The sequence below is a fragment of the Tenrec ecaudatus genome, unplaced genomic scaffold, assembly GCF_050624435.1.
Source record: "Tenrec ecaudatus isolate mTenEca1 unplaced genomic scaffold, mTenEca1.hap1 Scaffold_474, whole genome shotgun sequence".
Classification (NCBI taxonomy): Eukaryota; Metazoa; Chordata; class Mammalia; order Afrosoricida; family Tenrecidae; genus Tenrec; species Tenrec ecaudatus.
In genome coordinates, this window is record NW_027459383.1 from 201,419 (window position 1) to 215,805 (window position 14,387).

The following is a 14,387-nucleotide window of genomic DNA, read 5'->3' on the forward strand; positions in this document are numbered from 1 at the left end:
TGTCATTGATAGCAATTCCCACAATGTACCATCACTTCCCCCACATCTTCTTGTTTCTTGTCTCCAAGCTTCCTTCATTCTCAACTTTTTTGAACTTCGTTCTTGGGGGAATGCTGTCTTTTGATCTCATGTGATCTATTATTCTACGGTATTTGTATGTCTCTAATGTCATTGTTCCCATTATAGACCTGTCTATTGTTTGGTTGAACATCGAGCCATGATGAGTTCAGTTCTAGACCTGCAGGGTAACTAAGCACCATAGTCTTGCAATTTCACCAGCCTTTATCCAAACAGTAAGCTTGGTGTTTTATCATGTGTGGGAAGCCGTAGCTCTCGCGAGATGTGGGAAGCCACAGCTCTCGTGATGTGGGTAGCCGCAGCTCTCGCTGCCATTACTAGATGGCGCCGGGCAGTCAGGGCGGTGGTCCAACTAAGTGATAAACAACCACTTAGCGCATGCGCGATGCTGAGATGACGTAGTCATAACTCCACCCTGGAGTATGCAAACGAAGGTTCTGGCGAACTCACCAATCAATGCATGAGGTTTTGGCAAATGCACCAATCAGGGCACAGCACGTCCCCATAGAGCATATATAAGCAGCAGTAGTTTGGGGTTTCGGGGTCTTTTACCGCATTATGAAAAATTAAATGCTTGTGGAAGAATCCTGTTGTGGTGCGTCTTTTCTTGCTGGCGAGACCTGGCACGCGACAATCATGATTTTGAGTTTTGCCCCACATTTCCCTTCTACTCTAATCAAGCCCTTCTAATGTGATCTCTTTCATAGCAGTCGATAGTGAGAGCTAGGCACCATCTAGTTCTTCTGGTCTCCAGTGGTGGAGGGTGATCGTTGCTTGAGTCACTAGTCATTGATTCATTGTGCCCAATCAGTTCTCCTCTTCTGCTGTCCTCTGGATGGGGAGAGACCAACTCTTGCCCCTTTCCTGATTGCTCAGGAACTTTGAAAATCCCAGAGACGATGGTCCTGATGCCCCAGCCTCACAACTCATTCCCTCACAGTTTTTGCATCTGTCTCAGAGATTTTTTCCACCCCCACCCCGTTTTATGACATTGGTCCCTGTATGCTCCACCATATACCTGGATCTATTTAACAACCAAGGTCAATACATTCTATAAACTTTTCAATGGCCGAGGATTCTGAAGAAGATTGCCAGGCTTCTCTTTCACAGCTCCTCTAAGTGGGTTGGGCATGACAACTTTTCCCTTAATAGCAGAGCTCATTAACTGTTTACACCCCTAGATACTTCTTACTCTTAGAAAACTCACTGCCATCGAATCCATGCTGACTCACAGCCAACTTATAGAGCAGCGTAGAACTGCCCCTGTGAGTGTCTGAGACTCGAACTCTTTATGGGAGCAGAATGCCTTATCTTTCTCCCACAAAGCAGCTGGTAGTTTCAAACTGCTGATATAGAAATTAGCTGCCCAACTTGTAGCCACTAGGCCACAAAGGCTCTTTTTCTTCTTAGCAAAGAGAGGGAAAATAAGCAAACGGAACATTCCCCTGGTGCTTCCCGTGGATGCTGCGATGGGAGCTGGATCCTGAAGGCCCGGATTGGCTAAAGCTCCATTTACACAGGAACACATGCCTCCCTTGTTAGTATTTGCATTGGGCAAGCCATTTCCTGCGCTGACATTTTGCATCTAGTTAAATGCCAGCAACTCCAGAGAGACATAGCTTTTACCTGTGGCTCTGCCCTTCTGGACAAGCCTTTGGTGCTCGATGGGGCTACTTTCAGTCTATGATCTTACATGTCCTTTTGGATCCCTTCGTCTCTTGTTTTTGTTTTGATTAACACAAACTGGATGAACAGCTTCAGGCTTAAAATAATCGCTGCTGAATATTTCATTGGGAAATGTTGTTAAGAAGGCAGTTGGCATCCATGATCTATGTGTATGCATAGTGATTTCTTTTCAGATGGTAAAGTGACTTTGAATAATTATTGTTATTATTAGTGAATTAAAGACAAATGTGCCTCAAAATGTGAACATTAGGTGTGTGTGTGTGTGTGTGTGTGTGTGTGTGTGTGTGTGCATGTTTTAAAGAGCACATGGCTTGGTGATAGAGAGGGCGAAGCACTGGTGAGGAGCACATGACAGTGTTCAGAGAGATGACAAAGGGTAGTGATGAAACAAAACAGATTCCAACCTCACATCCTCTGCTCCCTGCCTCAGAGGGAGGTCGCAACAAGGAGCAGAAAAGCCAAGGGCATTTCCTGCCCTCTCACAGCTGGCAAGCACCACAGAAGGCACGGGGTTTTAATGCCGAGGCTTTGCTGCGGTGAGGCAGGGAGGGGGGCTTGCCATAGTTTCCACACGTTGACATCACAAACATACCGCAAGTGGGTGCCTTTAACACACCAAAGTCAATGTTCTCACAGCACCGGAGGCTGACAGCATCATGCCAGTGCACCAGCTTGATGGGCACGCTCTCTTTGTCCATCCCTGGGGGCTGAGGGCTGGTGGGCGGTATTCTTGTTTTGGCTTCAATGACCTCCATGGTTGGTGGTCCTTGGAGCTCTCTGCATGGCAGCTGCCTTCTTCCTTTGGAGTTGGTTTGCTTCAGTGTTGAATTGAATCCTTTTGTATCAGCCAAGTCATTGGTGTAAGGTACAGCCTCTTTAAGTCACAAAGAAAATCTCTGCCCAGGTGGGATTACATCCACAGTAAAAAATCCCACTCCTGTAGAGCTCACTCCAGCTCATCATGGCCCTCTCCAGGGGGGTTCCATGGCTGGGCATCTTTATGGAAGCACACAGCCACAGTTTTTCTCCAGAGAAACAGCTAGTGGGTTCTGAACTACTGACCTTGTTGTGAATAGCCCCCTTCTTAACGTGTGTGCCAGAAGCCCTGCTCTGCGGTTTGATGAGCAGCCCTTCTGGCCATTGCTAAGGGCTACATGGCAAAGCCATTTGGTACAAGCAACGTTGTCATCAGCAAAGAATGAGTTTAGCTGGCCTCACTAGGATACTCAGCCGGGAAGTGATAAACTGCTTGGCTTGGGTTTTATGCAGGAGAACCATGGGAGTTGAGATGTGCAGTCTCTTGATTTGAACCCAGACACTCTATCTCCCAGCCTGAACTCTCACCATCATACTCAACTTTTGGGGGTCAAATGTTTGACTCACCTGAGAGATGTGCAGGTGAAAGCGTGCCCCAGGAACATCTCCCTCTCATCCCTGTCATCTCAGAGAGTTCTCCAAATAAGGATTGGTGGTTCATGTGAAGGGACATATTGTAGCATTTCCCTTGCACTCCTCAAAGGCAAGAAAATGACCCACAGTACCTCGAGTTGCCAGCAGTGTCAAAGGGGATGTGCTCCTTGAGACTCAAGCTGAGTCCCCAGGAGACGAGCTCTCAACTGTGGAATTAGCGCTTTTGAAAAGGGGCAAATCTTCCAGCAGTTCTCTCTTCAGAGGCCTGGCCGTACGCTCTGCAGACTTGTGGGCACGCTCACTCTGGTGAACCCAAATTCTTGGGAGAGGCTGATCTGTCCCTAGAAAACTGGCCACATGCAAAAGCATAGAGACCAATATCTGCCTCCTGCTGGAAGGATCTGGAAGGAGAAGGGTGGCTGGAGTCCTCTAGGAGGGAAGTTGAGAGCCAGGAGAGGCAGCAAAGCCACAGTTCCAGCAGGTGGTGTCCTAAGGCTAAGGGAGCTTGCCAAGGATCAAGTGAGTCCTGGAGGTGTCTGCAGCCCATCTTGCTGAGGGCCTCCATTTATTTCATATATCTATGGATAATGGGAAGGGGCCCCAAGGCCCGCTGGCTGACCTCATATGATACGCCGTGAACTATCCACCTTGGCATCCTCCAAAGTCTCTGAAAGCTGCAGCCCCTCCCACCCACTGGCAGCCTTCTTGGACAGGATCTCCTCCACACTGCTGCAACCATGGGCTCACACACAAGGACCATTGTGAGGACGGTGCAGGACCAGGTGGTGCTTCAATCTCTTGTGTGTACTTTTGCTATGAGTCAGGAGCTCACTCAATGGTATCTAACAAGTTATTGTGAGATGACATAAGAGGACTTCGTGGAGGCCCTTCCAAGAGAGGGTTGGAACATAGCATGGTAAGAGGCCTGGTCAGGAATGTGCTCATTGTGCTCATTGTTTCCATCCCCTTCTCCCGGAAGCCAATGCTCTAGGGAGGAAAGGCAGGCCCAGAGACAGGGAAGGGCTAGGGAAGAGGGAGCGATAGGAGAGCAATAGAAAAGACAGGTTACTCTCCCTCATTCCCAGTATAGCTCCTCAAACCTCAGGTAAAGCCTCTGATTCTGAGGCTGAGGCTTATACTAGGATCAGACTGAACATTTAATCCCTCAAGCTGCCTGGAAAGTGTGGGAGCTGATTAAGATGGCAAGAGATGAAGAAGGAAGGAATCTACTGGTTACAGATGTGAAAGCACCTGTTAGTGAAGCCTTCTCAGTTTCTTATTGCCTTATCAATGTCATCAGTCCACTTAATGTACTCACTTTCCAAACGCCTATTAACCAATTGTACATACCTTGAGTTCTTTCTAGGAGGCAATAATAATATTCTCATTTCCGAGTTGAGGCCACAGAAGTTTGGACAACTTCTGGTTGTTGTTGTTGCTGGCAGGTGCTCATCAAGTTGGTTCCAACTCATAGCAACCCCTGTGCATACCGGAAGGGAGCATGGCCCCGTCCTGTGGCCCCTCTCTGAAGGGCACTTGCCTCAAATCTTTAAATTCAAAGCTTCTTGTTTTGTCAAATGAAATCATTTCTTCAGTCAATCTCAGAAATCTTTATGTAAAAACATTGGAAACGCCTTTCACTCAAGGTCTAGGGAGGCTGAGTAAGGTGGGCGGGGCTCCAGGACAGATGGTGGGAATCACTCCTGCAGGTGGGTGGTAGGTTGGCGAGGCCAGTCTCACTTGCCTCCCTGGTGACTGACCTCAACCAGCAATGTGCAGCTGGACCCATGGCATGAAGTGACCTCTGGTCTTCGTGGCGGTGGATGCCAGTAGACCGTCAGGTATGGGAGACCCATGAGAAAATAGGTTACTTTTCTCTTTCTCTCCAAGTTTCTCTGTGATCTCTTTATGCTGCCTGAGCCCGCATGCATACTGACAAAGGCAGACATGTGCACACACGGCAAAGTAAACAGAGACGCCCACATTCACAGACGTATTCATCCACGTGTAAATAGGCACATATGTGCACATGCATGCCAAAGCAGACACAGACATCCATGAATGCACATGTATTCGTGAAAGTTGATTTTCATGGGGAAAAAGATCAGATCTATCACTGTCAAGTCCACTCCAACTCAAAGCAACTGTAGAACACAGAGGAGAACTGCCCCATTGGGTTTCCAAAGCTGTCATCTTGTCAGACACAGTCAGCCACCACTTTCTCCTGCAGAGCAGCTGGGGTTTTCCAACTGCCGACCTTTCACTTAGCAGCCAAGCACTTGCTGATTTTCATAGGAGTCTGGAAATCAGTTTCATTGCCTGCTAGTCACACCTCCTCTGTGAGTTAGCACAGCCTGGTAAGCTTGGAAGGAGAAAAATCTTCCTTCCCGAGGTAGTTGAGTGGTTTTCCCCTGAGGAAATGGTTCAGAAAAATATTTCCTTCAAGAAATCAGAACACTCTTGAAGAGAAATTTCCTGCAAAAACATTTGTTTGCCTGACACTGAGACAAGTGAAGCAGCCCCCTGACTTCCCCCTTGGGTCCTCTTTCTCATCATGACTGCTCTGCTCAGCTACAAGGCTCCAGGTCCTGGGAGCAAGGGTGCCCTTCTATTTGGAACCTCACAGGGCTACACTGTGAGTCAGGGAAAGACCTGGAAACTTGAGCATCCTGAAACGAGGCCTGCATAGCAATATCATCTGTCATCAGGCTCATCATTTCTCTCATTTTTTGTAAGATCATTGAGCCCTTGGAGCCCTGAGAAGTTCTCTCAGAGGAAGCCATCCTCCTCCCATGAATCCAAGAGGGACTGCTTAAAGATTGTTGTCTTCTACTTACAGGAATACCAGCAACCAATTGCCATTGAGTCAACTCGGACTCATGGAGAGCCCAAGTGTGTTAGAGAAGTCCGGTCCCTAGAATTTTCCATGGCTGGGGTGGGTTTTTTTCCAGAGGCATAGCACCAGGCCCTTCTTGGAAGGCACCTCTGGGTGAACTCAAACCTTTAACCCGTAGTTCGCAGCCTAGCTCATGAACAATACCATCCAAGGACGGTACAGTTACTTGCTAATGGTCACCTGCAGTAGATGAACCGAGGTCAAGTAACTGCCTGAGAAACATCAACCAGAGGAAAGCAGAGTGAACCCCAGGGTTCTTGGGAAGAGGGCCAGAGAGAGAAAAAGGAGAAAACAGCTTTCTCGGGACATCAGAAAGGAAAGGACTCCACTTTGTGGATGCCATAGAACAATCCCAAGCCAAGCATGGGTGAGAAACAGACCCCACCCAAACCCAGCGGGCTGGATTCTGTCGCCAAGTGTTGAACACCAGACATGGATATGACAGAGCCGCTAGTCGTCCGTGGAAAGAAACTGTTTGCCCATTGTCTGGTAGTTTTGTAGCATTTGAACAACCAGGCCTCTGCTGCCTCTTCTGGCCTGAAATATAATTGCAGCCATAACCGCCCAGCGTTTCAATGGGTAGAACTCCCTGGGGAGGGCTAACTACCCAAATCATTTGGGAGATCCTTTTAGGATTGTCCAGGAGATCTTTCTTTGGCTGTGTCTATAATATGAACGATGGTGTCTTTGTTTTAAAAAAAGAAACTTTTTATTGTAAGGTGGGTTAAGGTTTACAGAGAAAATCAGCTTTGCACGTAACAATTTATACACGTTTTGTTATGTGACATTGATGACAATCTCCTGCAATGTAATATCACTCATGCCATTGAAACTCTGCTTCCTGTTTTCATTCACCCTTCTCCCCTAACCTTGCCTGCCTTTTGAATTTGGCCTTGGGAATATACTGCCTATTTGCTTTTGAATGGTTGATGGTTCTGAGGAATGTGTGCTCCTCAGTGCTATGATTCATTTTGGTGTAGTTGTTCTTATCAGGTGCCATTGAGCCAGTTGCAACCCACATTGACCCTATGCCAAACAGACAGAAACACTACCTAGCCCTGAATAATTCTCCTAATTGTTCCCAAGCTTGAGCCCCTTGTTTCAGTCACTGTCAATCCATCTCCTTAAGGGGCTTCCTCTCTTTCACTGTCCCTCTACTTCACCTGGCATGATGTCCTTCTCCAGGGACTAGTCTCTCTTAATAACATGACCAAAGTATGTGAGAGGAAGTCTCACCATCCTTGCCTTTAAGGAGCCCTCTGACCATACTTCTTCTAAGACAGATCTGTTTGTTCCCTTGGCAGTCCATGTTACTTTCAATATTCTTCACCAGCACCACAATTCAGACATATCAATTCTTCTTCAGCCTTCCTTATTCAATGTCTGACTTTCACATACTTATGAGGCAATTTAAATTACTATGGCTTGGGTAAGGTGCACCTTAGTCCTCAAAGTAACATCCTTGCTTTTTAGCACTCTACAGACGTATTGTGCACCAAATGTATCCATATGGAATGCGTCATTTGATCTCATGATTGCAGCTTCCAAGAGCATTGATTATAGACCTCATCAAGACAAAAAATCCGTGACAACTTCAACAAATAACACCAAGTAAAAAAAACAACAAACTTCTCCATTTATCATGGTATCTATTGATCAAGTTGTGAGGATGTGTGTCTTCTTGACATTGAGTTGTAATCCATACTGAGGGCTGCAATCTTTTCTCATAAGGTTCACTTTATAAACCTGTCTATTTTTCAGGGGGTTGAATTCAGTTCCAGACCTGAAGGGTGATGAAGGACCATAGTAGTGGGGATCTCACTAGTCTATCTAACCAATAAACCTCATCTTTTATCATTATTATTATTACTATTGGTAGTAGTAGTATGACTTTCAGTTTTCTTACACATTACTCCCCACTCTATCTAGGATCATGTACCATGATCCCTTTCAGAGCAGCTGTTTGTGATAGGCAGGCACCATTTAGTTCTTCTGACCTTAGCATCATAGAGGCTGAGGTACGCATAGTCCATTACTGATTTGGACTAATTGCTGCCAGGCATCTTGAGCTTCTTCAATGGTATTTGCTCCAGACAGGGTGCAATAGTTTATTGTGCCAGCCTGGCCGATAAACACAAGTAGAATTAATCGAAGGGCAGAGGGATAAATGGCTTCGTGAGCCTCGCCTTGCTTGTTCTGTGCCTCAATTTAAAGGGGTACACTACCTGTGGGATGCCTAGCTTGTGGACTCTGTCGCTGTAAGTTGAGGTCCATTTAATCCCACAGGATTGGAATGTTCGTCTCTGGAGCTGGGGACCGACAATTGGTGACAGTTGGTGAATTGCCTTGCTGTTTGCTGCCTGGGTATATATAGCCCAGCTCTCTCTACAGAATGGGACTGGCAACTGGCGGCTCTCAAGCCTTAAAGGACTGCTAGTGTCTCACTGTTTTATAATTTAACTGTTAGTTTCTTGTGTTATCTATCTGTATATAATTTAGTGGTTCATTTCTTGTATTGCATATCTAGCTTTATAAATATATTTATATATAATTACTAGCAATATGGTTTTGTCTCTCTAGAGAACCCTGTCCAACACATAGGGTGAGACCAAGAACCGACTTTTAGTTTGCTACTCACTAGCTTTTGAAGACCCCAGTCACTTCCCTGATGGATACAGAACATTGTCTTTGTGAGCTAGTTTGTACCAATTGATCTTGAGGTCTCTCAGAGCTATGTTCCTGATCCACGATATTTAGGACACGCTCCCTCAAGGGGTTTTGTTCTAGCTAAGACATTTCCTAACTATGCCTCCTGGATGCACTATTATATTCATGGTCATATTTGTAGTATATGCTAATATGTATATAGAACTATTCTCTGGCAAACCTATATTTATTCATGGGGCTATTCCCATTCTCCTTCCCACAACTGCTCAGATTTTGTGGTTTTTCTATCTATCTATTTATCTCTCTAGCTATCCTTGTATGTTATTGTTATTATTGGAGTATTTATCTCTGTTGCCTTTAATGCTTGTAGTCTACTGAGAAAGGATAGTGTTTTGATGTTCCAAATGTTTCCCCATTTTCTGGGTTACATGACACAAACCAATAGAAGAAGAGAAAAGAAAAAAATTTAACCCAAGTAATAACACCAATTTAGTCTTTTGGTTAAGAATTAGTCAGACTTTCCCACTCCTAGGCTAACCCTTGAAAGAAAACGAATGAGATAAAAGACCATAGGGAGGAAGAAAGGAGAGTGGGAGGCAAGGGAATAAAGAAAGAAGGTGGCAGGGTTGTGGGAACAATTAATGTGGACCTTTTTGATGTGTATTAAAAATAATATTGACTGGTTTTTTCAATACTCACCAAAAATTATTTATATCAATCAAGAAAACCTCACTACCCTGGAATCAATTCTGACATATAGCAACCCTTTGGACAGAGTATAGAACTGCCCCTGTGGGTTTCCAAGGCTGTAAATCTTTACAGGAGTAGAAAATCTCATCTTTCTCTTGTGGAGTGGGGGGTGGGGGGAGTTTCGAACTTCTAATCTTGCAGTTAGAAGTCCAACTCATAATCTACCTCACCAACAGGGCTCCTCCTTTCATCATTAATCTAGACTGTTTGACCTTCTTGGCTTACTGGGTTTGGTTTTCTCGCTTTGGAAGACATGGTACCAAAATACACACCATTTCCTAGCCCCCCCAAAAATCAAAAGTAAGCAAAACAAAACAGGAAAAACTAGCAACCCAATCCAAACTAACCAACCTATTTAGCCATATAGATAAAGGATACTTGTAGCCAACCTCTGTTTTGGGGGCAATAGGGATGGATGGAGACTGTGGTTAACAGGCACGTGTCAGCTCATCCACAGGGGACATTCAAATTCTAGCTCCAGACTGTTGTTGCCTTGGGGAAATGCAAGGATTTTAAGGCCTGATTTTCTGTTTGTAACTGAGATGCTGAGAATATAAAATTCGATGTGAAATCGTCAACTTTTCAAATATTGGATCACATTAGTTAAAACCACTTTTCAGGCTGCTCATCATCATACTAGCACATCATTAGGCTAAAATCATATCAAAGACGTCTGGTTTGTCCCCTGTGCCCTTTAAGGACAACTGAAACATAAGGACGGGAATGGGACATTCATTCTTCCTCTAGACCCTCACCCTTTGCCTCCATCGGCTGGCGTTCATAGAAGAGGCAGACGGTTTTGTTCAACTTCAGCATAATCAGAGTCCTGAGAGTTAAACACAATACATATATAATTTCATACTAATCGTTTTAATATTAGCCCAAACAAAACCAACAAAAACCCAACCCATTGCTCTTATGTTGGTTCTGGTTCCCGAGGACCCCCTGGGTGCCAGGGAGAAACTACACATCACAGGATTCTCAAGCCTGTGGGCTTCTAGAAGCAGGCCATTAGTTATTTCTTCTGAGGGGTGCAGCTGCCCATCTCTTGATACGTTGAGTCCTTAACCATTTGTGCCACCCAGGGTCTCCCAGTCTTCGTATGTGACCCCCAAATTCCTTGACAGGCTACCTATAGGAAGGTAGAGTCTATGCCCTTTCCCCTTAAATTGGGATGTTTCATGACCTCTGTGACCAATAGATTATGGAGAAGATGACATTGTGACATCTAGTTTGGGCAACCCCCTTCCCTCCCACAAAGTGCTTCACAGCTTCTGAAAAATCCCTTCAAAGACTTCTTCTTGAGTGCTCACCCTTAGAATGTCCAGCCTCCACGTGCTACCTCTCAGGACACTTCTCAGAACCCGGACACTATGCTGAAAGAAGCCTGAGCTGCCTGGAAAGGCCACGTGGAGACACTCCAACCAACAACCCAGCTAAGCACCCAGCTAACGGCCAGCTTCAGCTGCCAGCCCTCTGAGTGCCCCAGCTCCCATGAGACTGCCAACTCATGGGAGACTCCAAGCACGACCCAGTGGCCTCCCAGCAACCACACGATGATGGTCCTTGTTTGAAGCCACTGCGTTTGGGGAGGGGGTGTTTCTTGCCCAGTCACAGGGATGAGAACCTGTATCTCAACATCATGCAGGTGGGTGAGGGGCCGTCTCTCGAGCAAGGCAGCTTCCCTTCTTGTCAACTCCTGGGGATTTTTGTTGTTCTTGCCACTGCTGCCCCAATTCCCCAGGAGCTAGAGGAAGGCAGGCAGCAGGCCTCAGGTGGCCAGGAGGCAGGAGCCTTTGTGGGATGCAGTTACAATGGGAGACATAACCTTAAAGGCAGGAGCCTGACTTTACCTTTGCCTCCTGGAGATTTGGGATGCAGAACACCTGTCAAATCCCATCTTCTGTCCAATCCTGATCATATGTCTGTCTTATGTTTGCACACAGGACACAGACTTGTGAACACCCAAAGAACAGGGTCTGGCGCCAAGAAACCAGCACCACAAGGAACTGATGTTTCTCCAGCAATGGGGAGGGGTGGGATGAGAGGAAGAAAGGAGTACAAATCACTGGATCAAAACAAGGTGGGGGAAGGAAGGAGCAAAGGAGAGAGTGAAGGAGGGAAACTGGGAGGCTGAAGGGAAAAGGCAGGGAAGGAAAGGAGAAAGGTGGCGGTGGGGAGAGAGGAGCGAAACGAAGAAGAAATGGAGGAGTTTGGGAGGGAAGATGGAAAGTGAAGGCAGGCAGGAAGACGTGAGCAAAGGGAGGGAAGGAAGAAAAGAGAAAGAGAAGGGCAAGAAGAAAGGAAGGTAGGGAAGAAAGGAAGAAAACGAGAAACCTAATGTCAATGGCACCCTCTATGTTTTTATTTCCTGTTTTTCTGAGGTAGCCTCTTCAGCAGAAGCAAATGGGCTGAATCGCCTCAAACTCTACCTAGGTAGAAAGCACGGGTTTCATTTCGCCAGGGCCTGTGAAAATGTTTGAACTGAGCAGCATTAACACGGAGACAGCGATTACCCCACGTGGCTGTTGCGCTCTGATGATACCAAGGCAACGGGAATGGGGGCTCATTATTTCACCAGGTGACAAAAAAAATTGTATTTTGACGTTTCACCCTGAATGTGGGGAAGGGTGGCGTGGGGGAGGAAGCAGGGGCCCTTTGTGGAGTCTCCTCTTGCCATTGTGATGTCCCTTGGCCTGGCAACAACCTGAGGTCCTGCACGCTGCCAGTGAGGGGCTTGGCTGCAGGCCCTAGCCCAGCATTTCTTATCAGATTTACTGTGACAAGTGATGGGAGAAAAGCAAGATGCTGTTAACAGCGCATCCGTTCAGACCCTGCTATTTAGAAATTTGGATTTATATTTTGTCAGAGAGAAGTAGCACTGATGTTAATCTTTGCACTACCCTTGGAAAAAATCATTCATAATCTTATAACAATAATCCATAGCATTTGTGGAGCTCTGAGAACCAAGGGATGGTCAGAAGCATTTTTAGACAGATGTCTCATTTCATCTTCAAAGCAACCCAGTGAGGAATAAGAAAAGTTGGCTTATGACTTCCCTTTTGGAAAGTGAGTCTTTGGAAGCACAGAGAGGTCCAGGTTTGCCCAAGGTCACATAGTCAATAAGTTAGAGAGCCTGGATTTGAACCTGAGCGGTCTGCTGCCAGAGGTACTTTTTTTGCACGTGTTTATTAAGGCAACTTGCAGCTCTGGCAAGGATTCAGATAGAATTGAGGATCATTTTTTTTTTAACAATTTATTAGGGGCTCATACAACTCTTATCACAGTTCATACATATACATACATCAATTGTGTAAAGCACATCTGTACAGTCTTTGCCCTAATAATTTTTTTCTCCTCTTTTCCTTTTTTACATTTTATTAGGGACTCATACAACTCTTATCACAATCCATACATATTCATACATCAATTGTATAAAGCACATCCATACATTCCCTACCCCAATCATTCTCAAAGCATTTGCTCTCCACTTAAGCCCTTTGCATCAGGTCCTCTTTTTTTCCCCTCCCTCCCCTTCCCCCCCTCCCTCATGTGCCCTTGGTAATTTATACATCGTTATTTTGTCATATCTTGCCCTATCCGGAGTCTCCCTTCCCCGGTTCTCTGCTGTCCCTCTCCCAGGGAAGAGGTCACATGTGGATCCTGTAATCAGTTCCCCCTTTCCAACCCACTCACCCTCCACTCTCCCAGCATCGCCCCTCACACCCTTGGTCCTGAAGGTATCGTCCACCAAGGATTCCCTGTACCTCCAGCCCTCATTTGTACCAGTGTACAGCCTCTGCCCTATCCAGCCCTAACAGTGTTTCTCTCTATCCTTGTGGAGCCCTGGTGATGGGCTGGGCTGCTAAGTAGTAGGTTAAAGGGGCTTTCCCCTCCTGTGAAAAGTTACACTCTCGGGAAACTCACGGGTGCCAGTCCTACCCTGTCCTCCAGGGTTGCTCTGAATCAAGGTCAACTCAATGGCAGTGAGTTTGGCTTTTTAATGTCTCTCCCTGTTGTTGTTGTTGTTAGTTTGCCATCCAGTTGGTTCTGGTCCATGGCAAACCTATTCACAGCAGAATGTAACAATAACAACTCCTCCTCCATCCACCCAAGTGTTCCTATGCTCAGTCCTCTTGTTGTCGTCACTGTGTCAATCCAGCTCTTCAAGGGCCTTCAACCTTTTTTCACAGCCCTTCCATTTTTCTAAGCATGATGCCTCTCCAGGGACTGGTCTCCACTGACAACATGTCCAAAGTCTCACCATCCTTACTTCTAATGGGAATTCTGGCCGTACTTCCAAGACAGATTTTGTTTGTTCTTTTGGCAGTCCATGGTACTGTCAATATTCTTTGCCAGTACCATGGTTCAAATTCATACAGTTTACCTGGGTCTTCTTCACTCAATGGCAAGCTTTTCACATGCAGATGAGGCAAATGAAAATACTATGGTTTGGATCAGGTGTACTTCCTGCTTAAAGTAACATCCTAACTTTTCAACATTCTAAAGAGCTCTTATGCAGCAGATCTACCCAGTGCAATGTATCTTTTCATCTCTTGACTGCTGCTTCCAGGAGCATTGCTTGTGGATCCAGACAAGACAAAATCCTTGACAACTTCAGGTTTTTCTCGATTTATCATCATGTTACCTATTGGTTCAGTTGTGAGGATTTTGGTTTTCTTTGTGTTGAGTTGTATCCCACATTGAAGGCTGCAATCCTTGATCTTCACCAGCAAGTGCTTCAAGTCCCCCATCCTTGTCAGCAAGCCAAACTGTGTCGTCTGCATATAGCAGGTAGTTAATAATATTTCCTCCAAATCTGATTCTGTGTTCTTCTTCATATAATTTGGCTTCTCTGATTATTTGCTCACCATACAATTGAAAAAGTATAATAAGTGGG